The sequence below is a fragment of the Beta vulgaris genome, chromosome 3 (assembly GCF_026745355.1).
Source record: "Beta vulgaris subsp. vulgaris cultivar EL10 chromosome 3, EL10.2, whole genome shotgun sequence".
NCBI classification, from domain to species: Eukaryota; Viridiplantae; Streptophyta; class Magnoliopsida; order Caryophyllales; family Amaranthaceae; genus Beta; species Beta vulgaris.
Genome location: NC_079204.1, coordinates 52269307 through 52275306, shown reverse-complemented (window position 1 = coordinate 52275306; position 6000 = coordinate 52269307).

Below are 6000 nucleotides of genomic sequence, written 5' to 3'. Positions count from 1 at the left end.
CATTATTATCATTAATTATTATTATTATTAATTTATGATTATTAATATTATATATTTATAACTATTATTTAAAAATATCCAAAATACTATTATTATTATTATTCATTATTATTACTTATCTTTATAATTATTATTTAATATTCATATTATTCTTTTTTAAAATATTATTTATATATTTATTACATTCAGTTTATTTCAATTCAATTAAATTCAATTCAGTTCAGTTCAGTTCAGTTCAGTTCAGCTCTGATAAGTTCAGTTCAGTTCAGTTCAGCTCCAATAAGTTCAGTTCAGTTCAGCTGTTTTATGCCGAAGAGAACAGGCCCTAAGATACATAACTTCAGAGGATTAGTATTATTTGTTATTTTTGTAAAGAAAAAGATAAATGTGATACGAGGTTTCAAAGTGGTTATTTTATTTGGAGGAGAAAGAGTGATGTTTTACATTTGTTGAGCAAAAAAAATATTAAAATAACAATATATTGTATCTAAAACATGTGCAAATAAAAAAATTGTTAAAAGAAGTTTAATATAGGAAAGCAAACTATCGCCAAAAAATAAAAAGGAAACCTTCTATTCTTGTGGATTTTGAACCCATGTTCGCTGCATTACCAATTGTGAGACATTTGCTAATCAATGTCTTTAGCAGTAGGGAAAAAGACTGCAGTACACCTTGTTTAAAAATTCTCTCCATGATTTCCTGTCTTTCGAAAAAAAAAAAAAAAAAAACCCTTCATTTTTAGCTTATTATTATAGTTGTCCTACATTTTGGTATAGAAAATTTTAAATTTTTGATTAATTTAAGAATGTTTTGGTCTAATGGTTAAGATTGAGGTGTTGTAAACGATAGATTACGGGTTCGAATTTCCCTTCCATTCTTTGTTCTTTGTTATTTGTAGTGCCTTCATAGCTCATATGGAAAAAAAAAAAAAAAACTTTTGATTAATCTCTATGAATTCTCAAAACCCACCTTTCATAGGAAAAATAGAAAAGTCATTATCCTACATACTAACCAAAGAAAAATTTAGTTCTCTTAATATCTCAAATAAATCCATCTTCTAAAAACCAAAAAACCCTCTCCCTTAGGAAACCTCTCCTTCTCGCGAAAACCTCACCGCCCTAAGCAAACCCTATGGGGCTCGACAGCCGCCTCGGGCGCATCAAGGTGGATGTTCCCCTCCCTCCCTTCCCCTTTCGCATTTCTTTTTCCTTTTTTGCGTGGTTCTGTTAGTAGCTTAGTTTGTGGTTTGCCAGCGTAGCCCCACTGCTCCACTGCGAACGTGGTTAAGAAGTGGTCATGTGAAGCAGGTGGTCGGATGAAGCCGCTGTGAAGCAGTTTAGTGTACTTTACTTTCGGTTGATCACCACCTCAAGCAGAGATCCGCTCGCTGGTGTTTGGAACTTATTGGACATGAGTGGAACTTATCAACCTGATTGGACTTAAACTGAAGTGAACTGTACTGAATTGATTGGACAATATGGACATAAAACTTAATTTAGGTGAGGAGAACGCATCCTTAATCTATTCTTTGAAGGGGTGATACTCCAATCAATTTTAATATCTAGAAATTTTGGATTGTCTCTTCAAATACCAATAATTAGTTGTAGGCTCAAACAATAAACAAAACTCATTAAAAGCAAAAAAAATTTGGAATAAGTCGCGACATTTAGGAAGTCTTGTTAGATCTAGCCTCAAACAATAAACAAAACTCCTTGAAAAAGACGGTAATAAGTCACGATGTTTAGAAAGTCATGGGTTTAAGTCTTTTTTTTCATCCATATGAAACACGAATGGAGTACAAAGTGCAAAGATGATTTTAAGTCTATTATTGGCAAGTCTATTAAGTTATTGGCAAAAGCCAATAGTACAAGTGTATTAATAATTTCCCTAGTAAATATTCTTAAAACAAATCTTTCTTACAATATCTCATAATACTATTTCGTGCTTAATGTAACAACCCAAATTTCAGACCAAGTTTACTCATTTAATTAGCAATGGAAGTACTTTGGGCCCTGTTTAATTTTTTGGTACACCATTTCAGTTCAATTCAGTTCACCTAGTTTTTCTCATAGTCGTTTCAGTTCAATTTAGCACAATAGAACAGGGTTTTAATCAACTAAACTCAAACTATTACCATGGTAATCATCAAACTTAATTGACGAGTATTACTCCATCCGTTTTCTTTTATTATTGTTCTTTTATTTTCCCTATTAGGAAATTTCAATATGTTGTTTCCATTTTGAACTTTCTCTTATACATTGTGTAAGTTTATGGCTTAAATTCCGCATTCGTTTTAAAACTGTAATAAATGTGTTCACACTATTTATTAATCAATATTTTACCCTTTAATCTTTTTTCTCATTGGTTGCCTAACAGGCTAACATAGAGTAAAGTAAAGGGTAAAAATCTTTATTTTTAATTTATTTTATTTATTTAAAATAGTGAAATATTACCCTTTTTTAGTTGCATTGATTTCTTCTCTAATTTCAAATAGTAATAATAAAAGAAAACAGAGGGGAGTACACTCAAATGAAAATTACAAATCTAACTTAGGAAAACTATTACAATATACAAGCAAAACATGGAAAGATCTAGTAACAAAAAAATTACAAAAAAAGTAAATCCAACGTTCTTTTCTAGTTGTAACAATTTAGTTATTGCACTATAATTATATAATTTATTTTGATTATATGTAAGGAATTCATCCCTCTATATCTTACAGATATGAACTTTCTACTATTTTCAGTATAGAAGCTATTGGTTAATGTGTCACATTATTGGCAAATGCACTAGTTGCAATTGGTAATATGAAACGGAAGTAGTTTTCATTTTCTTTTAAGATATAATCTTATTTATAGATATTTTAATATATATTAGCTAAAAATTATGATAAAAAACATGTAGATAATATTAAAATTAAAGTTTTGCAATTATTACAAAACATAGTAAATTTTCATTTCCTTTGAAGATAAAATAAATAATCTTATAATATCTCTCGATTTTTCTCCCACGCCACATACTCTTAGGGAAAACTGATATAATTTGCCATAACCTTACTTTTTTTTTTTTCTTTATCTCTTTCTTCTTCTAAATCCTTATATCATAATCTTACGTTTTATCTAAAACAGAACGGAGGAATTAATATCTCTACTTTCTCCCACGCCACATACTACTATCAACCTAACTGATACAATTTGCCATATCTTTACATAAGAATTGGGGAATTGTGGGGACAAATTAGGAGGACAAGTATGTAGTTGTCTAGTCAAATCAAGAAGCTCTTTTATTGGGCCATGACCCACACTTGTTATGCCTTTTTCCACATATTGCTCTTATTGTCTTTCCTCTTAAATTTCTTTCTAAACTACACCACAACACCAGTACTACTCCAAATTATTCCCTATCCAGAAATTCCAAAATTCTCCAATTTGGATATTTGATCTAATACAAAGGTACCCAAGTACTCAACTTTAATTTTTATCAGCTCGGGTAACGGTTGGAAAGTTTGGATATGGATTTGGATACATGCAAAATTTTACTTAACAGATAAATTTATACTAGTATTTCTGTTCTCTTTCTGTTCTCAGCTAAATTATTTTCTCAAGACCCTACTACAATCCTTTAATAATTACTTTTTCATTATGAACAAATTGTAGGTCTTTGTTAACTAAATTAATTGTAATTATGTGCTAATGTTGATGTTTTACATTGGAAGTTGTTTTAACCTATCCGGTTGAGTAATAATAAGTACACATAAATTTTAGAATAAGATACTTGATCAGATTGTCGAGGCTTATGCAAAAACTTACTTTACATTATTATATGTTACTAATTACATTTGTCTCTAAGTGCATATATAATTACAAAACCAGCTACCTACTTTGATATTAACCGTTTGGTAGTTGGTCATAAATGGTGGTAATGGAAATGAATTTGTGTGTAAATTTGTGAAAAATATTATTGTCCTCCCATGGTAATGCTAATTTATCCTAAAGTGTCCACTTTCCTACTTGAATTTTCATTCCCATCCAATACCACCTTGTAGGTGGTAATGAGTGGTAATGAAAATTGCTTCCCCTTGGAGACAAAAAACACAAGTTTTATGGGTGAGATTGCTTGCTCATGGAGAAAAAAATACCTCCTCATGGAGATTTTAAGGATGCTTCCCTAATAAAATTACACTTAAAATTCATTCGCATTATCGCAATTTTTTAACGACTACCAAACGAGCCATAAGTGTTAAAGTCTTTTTAAATCTTACTTCATGTTTATTTCAACTTAAACAAACTAAGGTAATCCAATTGGTTCTAGTATCTTATCTCATTGATTTTTTTTTTTAAAAATTATTATTGTTTATAAATATTTCTGTGAAATGAAAAATACATGTAAGTATTCAACTATATTACTACTATGACAAAAAATCGAGTATTCAACTATATTGATCACCCCTATTTATCATCAAGTAGTACAATGTTAGGAATTGTGGCCAACCTAATTGAGTATTCACAAGAGAAAATGATGCGGAACAATAAATCAAATGCTTGACATTTGCTTCACTCTAAACCCCTCTCAGCAGGTAAATACTTTTACTAAGTATTTCTCTCGGAAAAACAAAAGAAAAGAGATTACAATAACATAATTATCAAATCTAATTTACAATAAAATATTAATGCGTTGTTTGGTATAGAAAGATTGGGCATAAACTAGAGTTTTAACTTACTTTATAAGATTAACAATTAAATCCCTGAATGTTGGTTTTTCGATAGGATTAAGCATATTGAGATGAAATGTTAATTATGGTAAAGTACAATCAATTATAAGCTACATACCAAACACTTGTATGAAAATAGCTAAAAAAAAAACTAATATGAACCCGGTACACACTAACTTAGTGTACAATTTATCCATCTCACGTGAGTTTTAATGATTACAACTTTCCATTTTTGCCGCGTTCAGTCTTCCGCTCTTTTCTCTCTCCTGATAACTTATCTCTCCTCTGATAAATTCACTCTCATGATAGTGTATTTTTAAGTTAATATAGTGTATTTTAAAATAATTTAGTGTATTTTAGAATCATAGTATTTTGCTGAGTTTTTTGGCATGATAGTGTTGCATGTTATAGTGTATATTGACATGATATAGTGTATTTTGAAATGATATAGTGTATTTTGACATGATAGTGTTTGCTGTGTTTTTTGACATGATAGTGTTGCATGATATAGTGTGTTTTGACATAATATAGTGTATTTTGAAATGTTATAGTATAGTTTATTTGTATATTACACAAAATTATCATAATCGGTCGTTATAGTGTTTGATGATAGTGTATTTTGACATGATATAGTGTATTTAAAAATGATATAGTGTATGCTTGTTCTGAACAACTGTTTTTGTTAAAATGTTAGGGCGAGAAAATCTTATTGAAGAGAGAGAAAATCGCGCGAATTTTGAAAAGCGGGAGTGACTAGTTTGTAGTGGGGCACGTATCTAAGCCTGGTCCACACTATTTTTAATATAAACCGGGTCTATACAAGACGGATTGAAATAGTTAATACCATCAGCTATTATTTATCTGCTAATTTTCATACATAACATAAAGATAATTGCATATAGTTTCTATACTATAATCTTCAAATCTTCAATGCACCATTCGAAATTTGTAATTTGTTACCCTGAGACTCAACCTATCCATTTACTACTCCCTCCTTCTCATAATATAATGCTTGTTTCTTTTTTACACAGTCTTCAAGACGTAAATTTGACCTTTAATATCTTTAATTCCGTATTAATAAAAAAAATATAAAAAGTTGATATTATGAAACTAAACATCGAAACGAATCTAACAAGATCCCACATGAATATGCTTTTTAATATGTACAAATGAGAATATTCAGTCAAAGATTTTTAAGTTTAACGCACCAAAAATGAAGTAGGCACTATATTATGGGACAGAGGGAGTATATTAACAATTTACCATCATAGGTCATGATAAAATGATTA